The sequence below is a fragment of the Protopterus annectens genome, chromosome 5.part0, assembly GCF_019279795.1.
Source record: "Protopterus annectens isolate FY-2018-M chromosome 5.part0, PAN1.0, whole genome shotgun sequence".
NCBI classification, from domain to species: domain Eukaryota; kingdom Metazoa; phylum Chordata; order Ceratodontiformes; family Protopteridae; genus Protopterus; species Protopterus annectens.
In genome coordinates, this window is record NC_056735.1 from 1,068,102,324 (window position 1) to 1,068,122,762 (window position 20,439).

The following is a 20,439-nucleotide window of genomic DNA, read 5'->3' on the forward strand; positions in this document are numbered from 1 at the left end:
GGAATGGCAACACTGAACCCCACTCTATGCAAAGTGTCCCCACCTTGGAATATGTAGACGTGTGCAGTCAAGGACATCTGGTTTAAGGCTGTGGACAGCAACAAAACCATACCAGACTAAACGTACTTCCACATGTTCAAACTTCAAGATGACAGTGTGAAAGGAAATGCAGGTGGTGCACACATTCTCATTAAGGATAGATACACATCCAGATTTAGTGAAACACTGTGATTTCCCGGAGACATTGTAGGTGACATTCACTACTGGAAGGGCACATAATCAAGAAATTGCCAGGTAAAGAAGCAGCACCATGAATCCAGACACCTGCTGTGCATATTTGGATGTATGTGTGTCTATCAAGATATATCATTACACCATGGTTTTGGTGCCATTAAGTAACCACCAACTGTGTTGCTTAGTCATTCTGCAGCTCACTTGCCCAAAGGTTAGTCCACATCCTTAACTACAATGCCCTGGAGCAGTGTCTTGACATCTCCACAAGGGGAACCAACATAATGCATTATGTGTTTACCAATATGACCACAGCAGCCCCCCAATGTGAGGTCCTCCTTGGTGGTATCTGACCATAGATCAGTCTCATTAAAACTACCAGAACTAACCCCCCATAGACAATACAGACATATATTTCAACAAAGTAATTTATTACCTCCTGTTGGATGGTTTGCATAGTTTGACTGTATCTTCCCCCTCAGGTGAGGCAAGCAAGAATGCAGAACTCTACACCCATGCACTATGCAACCATCATTACAACTGCATGGACTTGGCTGTACAGGGCAGGAGGAATACAGGCTTCTCATGGCACAACAAACCTGCCTTGTGGACAAATGCCATTAGCAGGCTGTACAATAAGAGTTAGACATTACTGTGTGACTGTTGGAGTGAGGATGCCCCCCCCCCTAAAATGGATGCACAACCTCCTCAGCTAAAACAGGCACATAGTGTTGTTGTGATGTCGTGTAGACACAGTAAGAGACAAAATTAGCCTCCCACATTAAACAGAATCACAACACACAGTGCAGTTACATGTGCAACCTCAAAGGACAGGCCCAGATTGCCAGTGAACTCATACATAATGATGCCACATATAATGGGTCTGTCCTCATAGATAACCTGTAGTCCCACAGGTTCTGCATCAACTTCATTCCCCTGTATCCACCACATGTGCCACATGACATTCCTACAACCTGTCCCATACCTTCCATATCTACAGAGCAGGTCATAACTGGCCTCTCTATGAGGGACACACACCATCTACTGAACATGCTAACATCCCAGGCTGTGTCCTACATGGGATCTGACAAGGATTACTAATACCATTGGGAACACCTTGTAATCATACTGAAACCACTGGCTGCACCTAGCTGACTGGACAACAGCAACTGTTATACTCTTGCACAGAGGTGGTACATCCAATGACCACCAGAACTGTATACCTCTTTGCCTGAATGTCCATATCTGTATGCCTGTAGGGCCAATCATCATGGAGCTGATCAGTACACATATGTGTGATCTACTCACAGTTGACTGTACACAGTTTGGATGTCTTACAGGGGGATCATGACTGTTAAACATGGTGAACATTTCCGAGACAGTCACCAAGGACCTGGATGAGGGGACATCAGGACATACAATCCCATGGACTTAGGCAAGCTGTCTGACTATATCGCCCACTCAGGCATCATTTAAAAAAGCACCCACTTAAGTATCCACTGTAATATCATTGTAGGGGTCACTGAGTGGCTCATTGGAGGCACACATACTCAACATAGGGACATCCGCCTCCAATAGCTGATCTGTAAGCAGCAGTATTCAACAGGGTTCAGTCCTGGCTCCTCTACTGCTTGGAATCTATTTAACCAGAATACAAGTGAATATTGAATGTCTGTGTTTAACAATGTTGGCTGATGCCTGCAAACTATGAGCACTCATAGAGTCTGTGAGTTATGTCAATATCCTACAACAGAGTATTGATGAACAAATGCCTGTTAACATACTAATGACCATAAACTCCATGTATATATATATATATATATATATATATATATATATATATATATATATATCTATAGACATATATATATATATATATATATATATATATATATATATATATATATATATATATATATACACATATATATATATATAGTATAATTTCCATCAGTAACACCTATGTACCTGGTAAGTAGCACATCCGTCGCAACATGTGATGTACATACTCAGAGGTGATAGAACTGGGCACACAGGCCTAGCTACACAGGTTTACAACTAATGTGCCTGAGATCAACATGTCTCCCCAGTGGTATGATGGGAATCATATATCATAGCTGAGGGCACAGTCACCCATAATTGACATACTCATAACCTCCATGTACTCTTCCCTTAGCATGCCAATATCTGAGTGCAATGGCTATTTCGTAATGTACCTTTTCAAGCACTACTGGCAATTGCACACAACAGTATGGTACCTCACAAGGAAACTTCACATCTTCAGTATCTGTTCAAGGGGGATTGTCTGACATCAGTATCATTGTAGCCTGTGGCATATAAACTACTCAGAGGTGATCTCTGTCTTGCATACAGGGCAATGTATGACCCTTCTTGATTGTAAATGATGCATATCTGTAGGTGGCATGGTATATGGATTAATCACTCTAAGGACATTAACCTAGTATGTGACATTAGTAATACATGCAGGTGGATGAGATCTGTCTAGCAGACTTTAACACACCTTTGAAACAGAACCCTGCCTAACTGCAAACAGAGCACCTCAGTGCACCTCATCACATGCCATCTGTATGACTGGCTGGGTGACCATCATTTCACCACAGAGCTTTTGCCTGTGTCCCTCTTGGACTGGGACAATATGTACTGATCATGTAAATAAGGGTATAAAGTTGTCTAGCATTGTAAGGCAGTATGGCCATTATGCTAGGGAAGTTCAAGCATCCTATGGTTCCATAAGCTGATGTAAAATGCTCTAACAGCCACACACACCAGCATGGCTACATTGAGGATAGCACCACTTCCCATTACTGCTTATAGTACAAGGCACAGCACACACATAGTGCAAGTTGACTGTATGTAGATTAGAACACATACCTATCTAATGGTACACACTACAGATTACAGTACATGATGCATGCAACACACCTCGTGTCTGCTATTACTATCTCTTTAGGACATATTATGCTTGATGACATCAGCAGGCCTAGTTGTGGTCAGGCATTTGGAGGCCCACATCACCTGCTAAAAATAAAATACCGCAAAACCCTACATATTTCTAAGTTAGTGAGGTGATCATATTTATGCTGTATGAACATACATACACCAGTTGGCCAAGAGTTCGATAGAACCCCTACCTATCTAGTCTTACACACTATAGCTCACAGTATTTATTGCACACACCACAGCTTTGGTCTGATAATACAATGGCAGCTGGTAATCTTAAGGTAGATGACATCATCAGGCCTTGTCGAAGAATGCAGTTTGGAAGCCAGCAGCAAATTACAGGGCCAAAATGTGCATAAATATTGCAGTTTGATAGCCAATGAGGGATTCTTAGTTGTTTTGCAAGAGGATACACATGTACACACCATGTGGTCTTGAGTGAAATTAGAACCCCTATCTACCTAGTTTTATACATTATAAATCATAGTACTTCTGAATAAAAAAATGAACTGGAACAATACTGAATAAAATCACCCAAATGCCAAGATATTGCCAATAAGTGAGTATAATACTCCAATAAACAAGAAAAGCTTTATTTTATCCAAGTATAAATATGTTAAACACTTTCACCCAGCAGAGCTGGGCTTCATCAGACTGTAATGGTAATTAGATGCTGGAGCTTAAATACAAAACTTGGCGCCAAACATTTTTTCCTTAAAGTGGTATGCGCATAAAAGTATGTTCAACAGATGAAATGCGTTATTTATATCGTATATAAACAACTAGCTACTCCAATATATTGCTATCGACAATTAAAATAAATTATGCATTCAATTGTGTACACATTGATTAAAAATTCATAATAAAATTTCATGTTAAAAAGTTGTTTGTATGTATTAAGAATTAATGAAAAAGAAAAAGAAAACATGAATAAAATTAAAAATGAAGAAAGTAGGAAAATACTGATAATAAACTTGGACTACTACATTATATACTTATAAGTCCCAAAAAGTAGTAAATACCATAATCCAACTAAGTGGACTTTAAAGATAAAAAAGTATGTAATATATATAATATGTATATAATGTGTATATAATGGGCAGGATTCACGAAGCCTCCGTGTAAGAGTTATAACTCATACACGGAGGCTGCAGTTAAACGGAGTGATGTCAGCATGCTCTGCATATTCATGAGAGCATGCTGAATCACACTTAAGGCCAACACGGTCCGTGTAAGACAGTAGGGGGCGTGTCCGTAGGCCGAGCCCTGTAAGCGGACATGCCCCCAGAAGAGGAAAAGTTCCCAAAGTAAACACCCACGACAGAGTCCACGGAAATGTGAATACACAGAACACAACACATGCCCCCACAGACTATGAACAGAAAACATATAAATAAACACGTTATATATTTTTTTTAAATTGTAAAAATGTTTAACCGTGAGTGTGCTCATTTGCGCGGGCATGCCCGTAGTGCAGCTACAGTTAGCAGTCAGTGGGAAAGCATATAAGAACTAAATATGCAAAATAAACCAGGAAGCAATAGCGTAGCGGTAGAGATGTTGGCTGAAGAGCAGGCATTCATGGTTCGAGCCCCCACAACACCAATTTTTTTTTTTTAGCAAAATAAGCAGAAAACAAGTCCCTGACAAATATGTACACATAAAACCACAATTTATGTAAAATGTAATGAAATAGCCCATTTATATTGAAGAAATGTGAGGTAACAAAAGAATAAAAAATGCCAGATGTGCCCATAGCTGAGCTACAGTTTAACAGAGTGAGTGCATTTGCCCATAGATGAGCAGTGGTTTAACTGGTGCAAAATGAGTGCCCGTAGCTGAGCTGTGGTTTAACATGCTAAATCTATGTGCCCCTAACTGAGCTGAGCGTAATATGCGTGCCGATAGCCAAATGAGGCTTAAAGCAGCGTACCCAGTTTGCGCGGAGCTGCGCACCGCGCAAACAAGCTAACCAAAGGGCCACGTTGAGCAAGCCGTATCAAAACTGCCTTTACACAGAAACACCCCTCAGCATGTCTAGACAGTCATGAAAAATAAAAAGCAGTGGCCAGGTTTGAACCCAGGATACTATACACCATAGTTAAGGTACAGAACCACTAAGCCATAACAGCAGTACCTTTAAATGCAATAATAGCTAATATATAGGAATGAATACAAACTGGAGCATGACAATGCAGGTTTACTGAAGTTGATACAATTCCAAAATGGCCAATCACAGATATGTGCAGGAAAAATGGACCATATAAGCCCCATAGGTGGGAATACACAGCATAAACGATTGTAGAACTGACCTGCAGGCAGAATGACAGGAGTAGGAGAGGGTAGTTGCTTTTGAGCACAGAGGTGGGGTGTTGAGGAGTCCTGGTACATGGTCTGGCTCCTAGTCCATAATGATGAGGCCCAACTCATGCAGGGCCAGGTCCTCTGGGGATCATACAGGGCCGAGGCGTGGGACCAGATGGATCATGATCTCACCAGTGCCACAGGGATTCCAAGGACTGGTGAGCAGGTCCGTCACCACCATGCGAACCTGAAGAGATGCAAGCAGGACAAACTGAACCTTTGGATCCAGGAGACCCAGCAAACACCCAACGCCCCACTACTGAGTAAGTTACATTTAACTATGTATGTAAGAAATTAAACTAGCTGATATTATGGAGATGTGTATTCCAATATTACTTCATTTATATTCCAGCTGCTGGTGTCCATCCTGTGAACTGCAGAGCCTATGGTGAAAGGCTGGTGCGGTTGTGCCACCAGACAGGTCAGTAATCCACTACCAGTAACTGTAAAGAAATATAAAAGTATGACAGTCAGCAAAATAGTGCAGTGTAGTCAGTAAGGAATAAAATGTGCAAGTAACAGTGTGAAAGTGTCTGCAAGTATTGCTTGATTACAAAAGTGTGTTTCAGCCTGTAAGTTAAACCAAAAAATGAAACTGTCTGACATATATTCTGAAATAAAAATGCCCTACCCGTAAGAAAATAGTACACAACCTGCAGCAGGCTGAAAAGTATAGCTGCAGATGATGATGAAATCACATGTGTGAAATATATCCCTGTGGAAATACTGAAACATGACAGAAGTGAGACTGCTGGAAAGGATTGTAATAACTACAGGTAAAACATGTCAATAAAGCCTAGAAGTAAGTACCATCCTGAATAGTAAAATGAAAGCAAGTGAGAGAGTGTGAGAAAGTGTCATGAATCTAGCAATACAGTAATAATAACCCCTGAATAAAGTATACTGCAGTCAAGACAGAATGAAATGCATGTGAGATTCAAAACCAAACAGCGAAATCTGTTCAAAGTGTTGCTGCATCTGGAATGTGTATCCCAAAATCTGGATATGTTGCTCTCAGTCTGCAATATGCAGATAGGATGATTGTCTGATATACCAAACATCCACACTTGTCTACAGCTATATAAAGCAAATGTAGCAGGATGATGTAGCTGAACAAAGCTAGATATGAATGTGTATGAAGAACAATAAAATGTATATTGATGTTGCAGTAACAGTCCTATCACCAAGTTGAAATAGTTATCATATAGGAAACTGTAGTTAGAACAGTAGTGTGTATATAACTGTAGCTATTAGAAATGTACAGCATATGTATTGTTATTTGAAGGTGTTAATATTACTTTCTTTACCCCACCATATAACCACATATAACCCATTCCACGTGAAAATGGTATGTGCAATCACAATTAACACCCCTGGACGTTTGTCCCGTTGGGTCATATATATTTGCATGTCCGTTGATGCATCTGCCCTGTTCATACATCCACACCTGATGGCCTGTTTCCATCAATTAATCCTGCATGTTGTTGGACTGTGTATTTCTGTTCAAATTATGCATGTGTTATGCATGCTGTTCAATGGTGTGAATATCTGGGTGTTTGGTTAATGGGAATACTAATGCATGCTGTTACAACTAATTGTGAATGGTATTATATGTCACTAACCCAAACTGTCATGACATAATGCAAAACATAGGACGACAGGGAAGGCGGTTTCCAGCGGACCCACCTCTCCCACCTCAGCTGGCGAGTGCACCTGGCACTAGTGTCGAGTCCGGACCCTCCTCCGGTGGCCCTGTGCCACCTGTGGGTGGAAGCGCTGCAGGGGATGGGGCTCGCCCCCCCTCTGCAAGTGTGGCTGGAGGAGAACCACCACTCACCCTCCGTAGCGTCCGGACTGTGGTGCGTAGGGAGATTCAGGACTCTGTTCTTGAGCCCCTACACCAGCTCGAGGCACGGGTGGTGCAACAAATGGGCATGCCTGTTGCCCGGCCTACACAGCCCCCAGCACAGCCCCATCCTGGGCAGTGAAGGAACAGTGGCAACTGCCTATAGGTGGGGATATCAGTTCCACTGTTGCCATCTGTGGGCTCATGGGCTCTGGATATCCAAACCTCCATCCCCGTCAATTGTGTAACCCCCCCACACATGTCATACACCGCCCCTGTATGCGTCTTGTTTGTCTTGTCTGTTTACCTACCCAACCTACCTCCCCAGCTGTACCGACTTCCTTCACCTGACATACCACTCTCACCTGAAAAAAGGGCACTCTGTACCCACACAAAAACTACCCCATACATAGCTGCCCATTCCGCGCCATTCCTTACATGTCTGCTGGACATGGAACCTATCAATTACAATTGGCTGTACAACAAGTATTATTGTTGTCCTGACACCTCTCTCAGGGGTGGAAGGTTTCAAATGTCACAACAAATTATATGCATATGCACAGCTGTTGCTCATGAAGAAATGGGCAGCTATGGGCCTTACCTACATCCCTCCTGCACATCCCAAGCTTTCTTCTGCATTGTCCTACCTCTTTTGACCCCTTTTCACTTTTTTCCTTTCCTTTTTCTTTTCTTTCTTTTCAAAAGAAGCAGGCGTGTGTAAGTGCCAGAGTAAGCAAAGCGTAAGTGAAGTTGTGTGTGTGTGTGTGCGCCGGAGCTAACCGCGCCGCCGCTGCGCTACTCCACGCAAACCAGCAACGTTTACCAGCACGCTTAAACAATTGCTGACAGAAAAGTGCACAGTCATCAAAAAAAAAAAAAAATCCAACCGAATCGACTCAGGACTCAGGACCTTGGAAACACTAGCCCACTAGCCCCATGACTCTTATACAAAAAAACAAACAAAAATAAATATAACAATATAACATGTAGTAGTAGGTGATAATATATAAGGATTAAAATTACAAGTAGCATGTCGCATGTTTACTAAAAAAACTGTCAAACTTCCATAATAGTGTGTGTGTAGTGAAACAACCATGCTAGTGGGTTGGTTTTGGAGTAGTGTAGATAATAAGGTCAGTTAAAGTACATATATAAATGTATGTATATGTACATATATATATATATATATATATATATATATATATATATATATATATATAAATATATATATAGTTGTAGGAGTCATTGTGCATACACACTTGCTACAGGGAACATGAGAGAGGAATGGAGAAATGTGAATATACAACACAGCCTAAATCATGAGAGAGATACTAACCTTTACACTCACAGAACACTGTCCACAGCATACCAGCATGGTCCCTGCCCTCACAATCTGAAAGGGCAACGCCTATCCCACATACCCGTTTATAGCACTGACCTGAAATCACAGTGAGAACTGCAATTAGTACACAACTGGCTGTATGCAATTAGCAAATGCTGGCTTACAATTGGTGCAGAGGCCATCACATGGACCTATGCAGATACCTACAAAAGCATCCAGTGCTAACACTCCCCACATGCAATACATTCATTGCATTGTCTGTAAGCAGACAGAGGGAGAGTGAGAAGTGAGAGAGAGAGAGAGAGAGAGAACAAAAAAAAAAATTATACACTGTGACTCTGTCACCCGAAGCTGTCAGCATTGACAGTAGCAGCAGCAAGCAGAAGCAGTGGTAACACAACCAGCTGCGACAAACACAGGTAATGCAAAGTAGCAGATTAATAGTGTGCATACTGTGAACTCTCCAAATGTGTCATAGGTCTGTATCCATAGGTATGTCCATGTGATATGTTGTGTGTACGTAGTTCCACAAAAAGGGGATGACCATACATTACATGTCAATCAGTCTTAGGCCATGATCCTGGCAGCAGTTGTCTGTGCGTTGGCCCAGCAATGGCTGTAGTGACTGCTTTGAAAGGTCAGCCAGGTTCAAAAGTCAGGATCAGCCCATCCCAAAGGCACACTGGCTGGGAACAAGTGTCTGCAGGTACCCAATATCACTGCATATGCATCCCATACTGCATAATTCCATAGCTTAGCAGACCAGGCCCGTTATGCATATGATGTGGTAATTCCCAGGGTCAGTCGAGGTGCCCCCTTAGTGGTGTGGGACCACTGTTGCTGTATGCCACTGTCCAGGTACATATCCTGTAGTACGGCCAAGATAAATTATCAGTGTTATATGCGGTTGTATGTCCTCTCGGAGTGCCGGTAGCACACATCCAGGGATACCACGAGGTCACAGTGATGCTGTGTGTTCTTCTCTGCTGATGGTGTCCCTCACCTGGACATGTGAGATGATAGGGATGTTACATCCAGCTGTGATAAATATTTCAACTGGTGGGGGAGAAGGCGGGGTGATACGTGCACCGAACATGTCTGCAAGATTGTTGCCAATATCCGTGTGTTTGGTGAATGTTAAGTAGGTGTGTATTAACACAGAGCATATCTGAGGCATGTGGTCCATATGTGTAACATAACTGAAGAAGGCCTTGTGGTCATCTATAGTGTTTGTGTCCATTTCCCTCCCAGAGTAGGCCGTGGCCGTTGTTATGATGGACCATAGTGTAGTACCAGTGCTGACCACAGATGCCTTCCCTTAATGTGAATGTGCTCTGTCCTGCAGTAGCCTCCTGCTATATTTATACAATCTGCCTCTGTCTGGGGTCCACCGGACAGGATGCCTAACCTTTGTGCATAGGGTCTGGGTTAGAAATGTGTGTGCAAGTTCCATGCAATCTGTGGCATGTCCATGGTAATCATTTGCAAAGGGGTCAGCAGTGTGGCTTGTGGCTTCCACTGGCCCAATGTGCTGCATGGATACCATCTCAGTCCCAGCAAGTGAATAACTGTCTAATCACATACATATCAAAGTAGTCTAATGTGCTGGTGGTGGTGGTGGGATATGTATATCCAGGCCGAGTAACTTCTGTCCACATCACAGTAGTGGATGGTGTCCCACATACAGTACCTTGGGATGAACCCCCAGAGTGAGGTTGTGCATTGCACCTGTCAGTGTGTGCTGACCGATGGGGCATGCTACTATGTTGTGTGGAATGTGGCAGGTATTGTTGCACAGGTGTTGGCTGAGCACTGATATCTGGCCATGTACCTGTGTATCCACCATGACACACACACATGCAACATATGGGAGTAGTAGTATATCACTACACATGAGTGTCATGTATAATATGTGTGCCATATATTGCTGACATGGTCTGCTGATATCCTGTTTGTGTTCTCTTCCAGTGAGATGGAGCGACAGCATAACCCCGCCTACTCTGTGGCTGAAGATGAGGAGATCCACCAGAGTCTGGTGCAGGAGTATGACATCCTGTTTTCCCGCACCAGTCAGAATCAGCAGGAGAGGGCCACACTGTGGCAAGACCTTGTCCGTAGGGTAAATGATATTGGCATGCATAACAGGACATATGAGCAGGTACGACATCACTGCAGTGATTTAATCCGAAGTGTCCAGCAGCATGCATCAGATATCCACAGGCAACAGGTCACCACAGGAGGTGGGGTGGCCACACATCCCCCCTCACCAGACTGGAGGGGCTACTCCTAAGTGTTGTGGCTCCAGCCCCGGAACACCAACAGCAGTACACCTGCATTATGATGGAGGCTGGTTCCACACAGCACGACATGGAGCATGCAGGTAATATGCCATATGTACACTTGACTGTTCTGTACACTGTCTCATATGCAATATCAATGGCACAGTTGTGCCCACTGACATTAATCTCATCATTTCTGCAGGTCCCTCCAGGGTTACAGCAAGGCAGGCCATCCATGCTGGTGAGTGTGTTTAACATAACCTATAATACTCCTGATGATGCTAGTAACAGTAGTGTAACTCAGTAGTGCTCTGTGTGTATACTGCAGGGTATGCATGTGTGCATGTGTGCAGGTGTGCCTGTGCCCATGTGTGCATGTGTGCATGTGTGCAGGTGTGCCTGTGCCCACGTGTGCATCTGTGCATGTGTGCCTGTGTCCACGTGTGCAAGTGTGCATGTGTGCCTGTGTCCACGTGTGCATGTGTGTATGTGTGCATGTGTGCATGTGTACACGTGACCATGTGTGCATGTGTGCATGTGTGCATGTGCCCATGTGTGCATGTGACCACGTGTGCATGTGTGCATGTGTCCATGCGTGCATGTGTCCATGTGTGCATGTGTCCACGTGTCCACGTGTGCAATGTCTGCATGTGTGCATGTGTGCATGTGTGCCTGTGTGCATGTGAGCATGTGTGCATGTGTGCCTGTGTGCATGTGTCCACGTGTGCATGTCTGCATGTGTGCCTGTGTCCATGTGTGCATGTGTGCCTGTGTCCATGTGTGCATGTGTGCATGTGTGTATAAGTGCATAACTGGTAACAATGTCTGGAGACTGTAAACTGTGTTTCCTGTCTTCCTCCCACAGGTTCTGGGGCTGCTCTTGTGACCTGCAGCAGGGAACCTGAATCCTGTGCCACGGCTACTGGTAATGATGATATTTGTGTAATGGTACAGGAAGGTGTGTCAGGGTCTGCCATTGGTCAGCCAATTGACAGTATACAGCTGTCAACCCCATCATTGCGCACAGTCATCCTGCCTGTACATCCTTTGTCACCATTGTCCCTAGGTGATGGACAGGATACAGTGGGCATAGACCAGGGTAATGTAGTACCTGTGGCACATGCGTCCCCACACAGCAGCCATGGGCAGGGTCCTCCGATGGTACCACACAGACAGTTGCCCATGGGTTCTCGTGGGAGCATCTGTGGGCGTACTGCCTCTGGCCGACGTGCCCAAAGAGGTCTGTCAACCTCAGCTATGTTTCGGACTGTCATGCAGGTGCAATCACGTATGGAAAGGTACACCAGACAGGGTCTGAGGGAGCTGAGAGCATGTCGCACAGCCATGACAGACAGTATGCGTGACATTGCGGATGCTATCCGTAACTTCTCCGATGTCATAGACAGACGTTGTGGGGACATATTACAGCAGTTCCACAACCAGATGTCCATGAGGCAGGTCAATGGTGGGTGTTTGCGACATCGACGTGGCTGTATGCCAGTAGCAGCAGCTGGCAGTCGGCGTGGACAACAACAGGCTCGCACATGCCCCCATAGTGCCAGCAGCAGCCCCAGTAATGCTGGGTCTGTGCTGTCATCGGAATGCCCCAGGAGACCACGTGCACATGGCTCTGGACAGTCCCAACAGGGACTTGTGTCCAGTCAACACACTCCCACTTCTGATGACAGTACCCAGTCTGGCTTTGTACTGGATACGGTCCGTAGCACCCCTGCCAGGCACAGGTACCGTGTCTTTGCACACAGACACTGATCTGTATGGCCTGCCAGGTGCAGTCTGTGGCTGTCCACAAACCCCTGTATATGGCAACCATGAGGTGGAACTGTGTGCTTGCATACACACATGCGAAATGTTAACACCTAGGGTGACCACATACACGCACACACTGCACCAACACTGCCCCACCCTGTACTGCTGCCCCTCACCAACACACATACACACATGTCAATTGGTGGTATCAGTGGCTGACTCAGGCATACCTAATCCACACCCTGTGCATATGATGACACTGTGCCACCTCCTGCAATCTCCAACATCATTGCAGGAACAGGTAAACACGTTGCTGATGCACAGGGTGACTACATAGAAGTGTATTAGTAGTATCATGTTGGTAACAGTACAGTGTGCTGCTATGACTGTGTGTTTATCCCAGCATGCCTGCTGCAGCAACTGTATGAATGTTCTGAATTGTTATCTGCACCCATAGTACATACCAAAGTATAACAGCTGCACATAATTGCATGCCAGTGGTAAGGTTGTCAACAGATAGCCGCATACATGGGTAGCACAGGGGAAAAGCTAACGCAAGTAGTGATATGCAATGGTGGACATGTACAGTAATGGTGTCAAGTTGCCCACAACGACTATGCCATGTGGATGTTCACGCATGTAGATATGTGTGCAGTACCAATGTAATCCAAATCACAAATAAGTATGACATAATATCAGTTCTACCATGGGCATCTGCACTGCGTATTCCTGGGTACATGTTGATAGTACCTACATATTTGCATTGTTACTTACTGTTATTGTTACCCCCTCTTTGTTGTATAATGCACTACTTCCAGCCCTGTTTACTGTAGCTTTGTTTGCATGCATGTTCGCAGGGTTCCTGGAACACTGCTTACACCTGCAATGCAGAGTTACAGTGCTTCTGTAGACTTCTAGTGACATCTGCATAGCGTCGATATTATGTCAACTTTACACATGACAGAACGTCACTGTCTGTCCTGTACACATGTACGTTGCCTGTGACACATTGCACACGTCTTACCTGGCATTTACCCACGTGTGCAGTCATATATGTCAGTGCTATGAAACAGTAGCGGTACACCCACACATACACACCTTCAGTATGTTGTTCCCCATTGGCCCTATGTGTTGGTACTCACCATGGCAATCACACTACTAGGGTAGCATGTGCAAAGGTAACCTGTGGATCGCATCTATGGTCCAGTTGTGGTTTATGTGAGTCATGTGTCAATGTCACAGCTGCCACATGTATGCAGTCAGCCATCACCCTTGGCCAGGAATGTACAACACATGTATGGGATGCCACCACACAGCCATTCTGGGGACTGGTCTCTCTGAACCCAGTAATGCCATACCCTGTCAGGTGGCATGTCATATATACTACATCCTGGACAAACGTCAACCCCAATCCCTGCTGCTACTATTGATAATACCCCTGAAGATATTCCTGATAGTTTTGACCAGTTCTTTACTGAGACATTTCAGGCCCTAGCTAGCCATCTACCTCCTAGCTCCCCTGGTCCTGAAAGTAGCACCCCTAGAAAACTACTTGCGTTCAGCTGCCAACCAGTTGCCACTTGACTTCTCCTTACCTTGATTGAAACAGTGAAACCCACTACACTTTCTGCTGTTCAACTCCCTGCCGAGTACCTATCAAAACCAGATGATGCTATTGCTTACCCAGTCTCAAAGGTAATCAAAGGAACCATGGTAGAATCTAACTTTCCCACCATCTGGAAAATGTCATATGTAATCCCACTTCACAAAGGAGGCAGCTCTACTGAATTCTCCAATTATAGGCCAATAGCTATACTCTCTCCACTTGCAAAGATTATGGAAACGTTCGTCATAGACAATTCATGCACCACCTAATCCAAAATCGCATTATGGCAGACACTCAGCATGGCTTACGTCCTCATCACAGCACTACTTCAGGCCTCCTAGCCTTTACTAACACCATAAACCATACTTGCAACACTAATTATATATCCTCAGCCCTCTTTTTGGATCTTTCCAAGGCATACGATATGGTTGATCACCAACTTGTACTCCACACCCTGCAAACACTGTCTAGATACTGGAGCCTTCCAATGGTTTCAATCCTACCTGCATGGTCGACAGCAGGCTGGCCTCTGGCAGAACAAACTCTCTAACCTTCTACCTAACACCCTCAGAGTACCACAAGGCTCTATACTAGGACCCTTGCTGTTCTCCATCTTCATTAACGACCTTTATACTGTCACCCCAAAAGTCAGCTGTATACAATATGCTGAAGACTCTACTCTGATCTGCACAGCCACATCTCCAGTAGAGTTATGATCAGCTACCCAGACCACCTTTAATACAATAGAAAACTGGCTTTCTGAACATCGTCTGATCCTAAATCCCAAATAAACTAAACTGCTGTTATTTCACCAACACGTAGGTCTACCACTTTCACCATTACCATAACATCAACTGATGGCACAATAATCTCCCCTGACCCATCTTCAAAACTATTAGGTGTCATCATAGACAATAATCTCAAATGTGACCTACATGTTAACCAGATTATCAAAGCCATCAATAGAAAACTAGGGTCACTTTACAGAATTAAAGCCTTCCTAGCCCCTCCAGCTAAAGGTGCCATAGCTCGCTCACACCTTGTTTCAACCCTTCTGTATGCATCCCCTCTACTCTCAAATATGAACAAGACTGTCCTTAACAAACACTCAATTTGCTACAACTACATTGCCAGGTTTGCCACTGGGCTGCCTTTTAGGACACATCATTGCATCAATCTAAATCAGCTTAGTTGGCTTGCAATACCCAGCCTAATACAGTATAACCAACTGATTATGGCCTATAAAATCCTCTATAATTCAGACAATACTCCTGCACTTCAAATATTATCACCCCCTATAACAATCCTAGACCGCTTCGATCCTCTAACAAATTACTACTTCAGACTAGCAAGTTTAATAACACAGCCGGTGATTCTCTCTTTGCAAACCCTGTAAGTAGATCCTGGAACTCAATTCCAGCTGATATTACCCTACTGTCCACCTTAGGTCAATTTAACAGTAGACTCAAACAACATTTGTCACTTAACTGGCTATGTCAATGTATCAAGCCTGGCTAACGCAAATGTGTAAAATCTGTGAACCACTTTACTGTTTAATTTTAATTTAATCCTGACGTGATCAGGACTAACATTAACCTGTGGAACATGTTTGACTTGCTTACTTATGTAATCTCTGTAAATAATCTGTTTGTAATATGTAATGCTAGCATTATGTAATGTTGTATCTGCTACCCTCGTAGCTTGTCTCCACGGGCCTCCCCTGGAAATGGACATGCATCCAGTCGGACTATCCCAGTCAACAAATGTAGGATAAATAAATAAATAAATAAAATATATTACAGTGACTACAATACAAGTCAGACATTGACATGCACTGACAGCATGCTGAACACACTGGGGCATACGAGGGGACTCAGAATAGCAGCCTGCCTGGGCATCACAAACCTCCGCAGCTGGCACACAGGCATATGTTCCATCGGAACAGAGCACATGCCACACATGGCACGCACATCCCCTGTGCCACACATTCACAGCCTGTAGGGCTACACAACACACCTGCTACAGATGTGTCAGGTACCTGTCTTGTGTGCTGCACTGGGGTCCCGCTCAACAGGCTGTATCTGGTGAAGGTCACAGTGATATGCCCCAGGGGCACTATGGTCCACCACAGCACACATGCATACAGGTCAGTCAGAGGTATAGACAGATATGACTCACTCATTGACCATGCCAGTATGGCTGCCTGAGACATACCTCCCTGGACTACATGATAGGGAACATAGAATGGATCTCTCAGCATGTGGCACAGGCCAGTATGAGCCTGATGTTGGTTGCCAACATACCCTCACCAGGTATTCTACCACTATATGTGGGAAGGGTGTTTTATGTCTACATTATGCTCAGTCTCCACTGTCATTCATAGGGTATCCACTGGCTGTCAATGTGTGCTTACATGCTAGGGAAGCCACAATGATGTGCAAGGGTCATCTTGCACGTGACACCCATGGCCCGATGTATAATGGCAAAGATCCTTGGTACACATATACTGCCTTATGCTGCAGGACATGGTTTACATAGCGACCTCCGTGGGTATCACACAGGTTAGGACACTAACAGTGCTGCTACATAACAACAGCAGTGTACACCGGAAGATGCATGCACCAGACACTGCCCCCAGCATGGTGAACTGCAATGTCTGTGCAGTACCAAATTCATGATTTATGGCTCACAGGTGTTACCCATCACTGACAGGTTATGCCCCATACCATGCCTGTCGTCCCCTACACATGTAACACACATGGATAGGGGGGTGGTATCCCAAGGTAACACAGATACACACACCTCCAGGTTGTTGGCACAGCACAAACCATCAGGGCCTACTCATGTGCAGCTAACAGTGTGTCGGACTGCCATCTGGTTCATAGCCTGGCACACACAACCCTCCCATACACAGGAAGACCACCTATCCTCCATAACAACACTGGCAATATGACAGTCTCAAGAACTGTGTTTATATGGCCGGATTGCATCCAGCCAAACATTGTGTGTGAGCATTACTGTAGCTACAACACACTAGTTGAAGGGTTCACAGCATGTGGTCACTGAATTGCAGTGGAATGACATGTTACCACTACCACAACAGTTGGGAACATGCAGCACCTGTACATTGACTACATGTACACTATATGGCCCAGACCAGATGTGTATCCCCTGCTGTAGGTCTTTCACCATAGACACCCACACTGTATAGAGACATACCACGTGCGGACCCTGCACAGTAAGACACAGTCATATTGGTATACATTGCAAATACCATTTATCCACTCGAGGCATGTGTCAGACATGGTAACTACTGCAGGTCACAGGTATTTATGTGTATGTGTCACACACATACATCATGTGTGCAATGCCATTGCTGGTTTAGGCAATGGCATGCATTGTTATGTACAAACACCCACACAAGGTCATTCTGTGTGACACAACCACACGTGACAGTTGTGGGTTACCAAAACATACCTATCTGTATTCTGACAATGGTAATAGACACAGTAGCAGAGCACACTATTGGCATTACTAGCCAACTTGCCCTGTTTGGCTGTGCTGATAGTGTGGTGACGTCCCCTGTGTTTACTGGGGGAGTATGCAGCATCTGGTGTATTGTAGTATTTGCCAAAAGGATCTGTTTTCTAACACTTGCATTTACACGCACCGTACTACCCCGACACACATGCACACTTGCCATTTGTAGGATTCATTCCCATACCTAACTAGGTCATGACATGTGAGAGAGACGCATTAGCGAAGCGCACTATTCAGTTTACTAGATAGTTCCTCTTCTCTGGCTATACTTATAGGGTGCTGACAATATCAGTATTTTGAAAGGGTAATGTGCATCAGGTAGTGTGATCTCCTGATTGCCAAAACTAACATGCTTTTCATATGGAAATACACCCACACAAACTCCCCACATCCAAACACACACACATGCCATTTACAGGTTTCAAACTCTTACCTAACTACATTACAATATTCAGGAGAGACACATTAGCAGAGTGCGCTATTCACATTATTGGGATGCTTTCCTTCTCCTGCTGTACTTATAGGGTGCTGACATCATCTGTTTTTGGAAAGGGGAGTGTGTATCCTGTAGTGTGCTCTCACAGTTGCCAAAAGTGACATTTCCCTCACACACATTTGCACGCGCACAGTAACCCCCCTCATCCAAACACACACTTGCCATTTGCAGGATTCAAACCACTACTTAATTAGGTTATGATACTCAAAACGGATGCATTAGCAGAGCATGCTATTCGCATTACTGAGAGGCTTTCCTTCTCCTGCTGTACTTATAGGGTGTTGACATCATCTGTGTTTAGAAAGGGGAGTGTGCATCCTGTAGTGTGTTCTCCCAGTTGCCAAAAGGGACATTTTCCTCACAAAAATTTGCACACACACAGTAACCCCCCTCATCCAACCACACAAGCTTACCATTTGCAGGATTCAAACCACTACCTCACTATGTTATGACACTTGAGACGGACGCATTAGCAGAGCACGCTATTCGCATTACTGGGCGGCTTCCCTTCTCCTGCTGTACTTATAGGGTGCTGACATCATCTGTGTTTAGAAAGGGGAGTGTGCAGCCTGTAGTGTGTTCTCCCAGTTGCCAAAAGGGGCATTTTCCTCACATACACTAACCCCCCTCATCCAAACACAAACACTTGCAGGATTCAAACCACTACATAACTATGTTATGACACTTGAGACGGATGTATTAGCAGAGCGTGCTACTTGCATTACTGGGAGGCTTTTCTTCTCCTGCTGTACTTATAGGGTGCTGACATCATCTGTGTTTAGAAAGGGGAGTGTGCATCCTGTAGTGTGTTCTCCCAGTTGCCAAAAGGGACATTTTTCTCACACACACTAACCCCCCTCATCCAAACACACACACTTGCCATTTGCAGGATTCAAACCACTAACTAACTATGTTATGACACTTGAGACGGATGCATTAGCGGAGCGCACTATTTGCATTATTGAGAGGCTTCCCTTCTCCTGCTATACTTATAGAGTGCTGACATCATCTGTGTTTAGTAAGGAGAATGTGCATCCTGTAGTGTGTTTTCCCAGTTGACAAAAGGGACATTTCCCTCTCAAACACACAAACCCCACTCACCCACACTGAGCATTTGCAAGATTCAAACCCCTAACTAACTATATTATGACACTTGAAGGAGACGCATTAGCAGAGCGCACTATCCAAATTATTGGGCATCTGTTCTGCACCTGTAGTATTTCTAGGGTGCTGACATCTTTATTTCTACAGAGGTATGTAGATGTAGTACTACCTGTCAGGTGGGGGATAGCATATATATGCATTTGCAGCCACCTACGTCATGGTCCAATATGCACATCGCACTGGCAGGTTATGTTCTATACCATGCTTTGGGACCACAGGACCTGTAACACACAACACAACCAGTCCAGAGCACCACACCCACATCCAGGACACACACTTAGCTTCCCTGGGAACAGTGCCAGGATATGCAGGTATTCACATACACCATTCCAGTTGTTAACATCAGGTACAGACATATTGTGTGTGAGAACTACTCAGGCCTCTACCACTTTACCCTACAGCCGCTACAATTAGTGGGTCCATGTGCTATGGCAGAACCACACACCACAGCCACATGGGTGAATACATATTGCACCTGTCCATCTGCAACGTGGGTACTCACTGTTCCACACCAGAGGTAGACCACCATTGTTGATATCTGACCATACCCACCTTTCCCTGGACATCCATATCTCATCTCCACCCCCAGGCAAGGTTGTCACTGCACACAAACTGTGTTTAGCACAAGCAGACTCTACACTTGTGTAGACTGGGGTGGATGACTTCAGAGGACCCATGCTGGAGGACTATACTGGCCACTCAGCATAATCCTTGACAACTGCATCCTATGAGCATGTGTACAGTTTGCATTGGTCATGCTATCCCACATATACCCATGACTGCTCCACAACAAGACACCTGTCAGCTGTACACCAGCCATATATGTGCCGTTCAACAGACAGA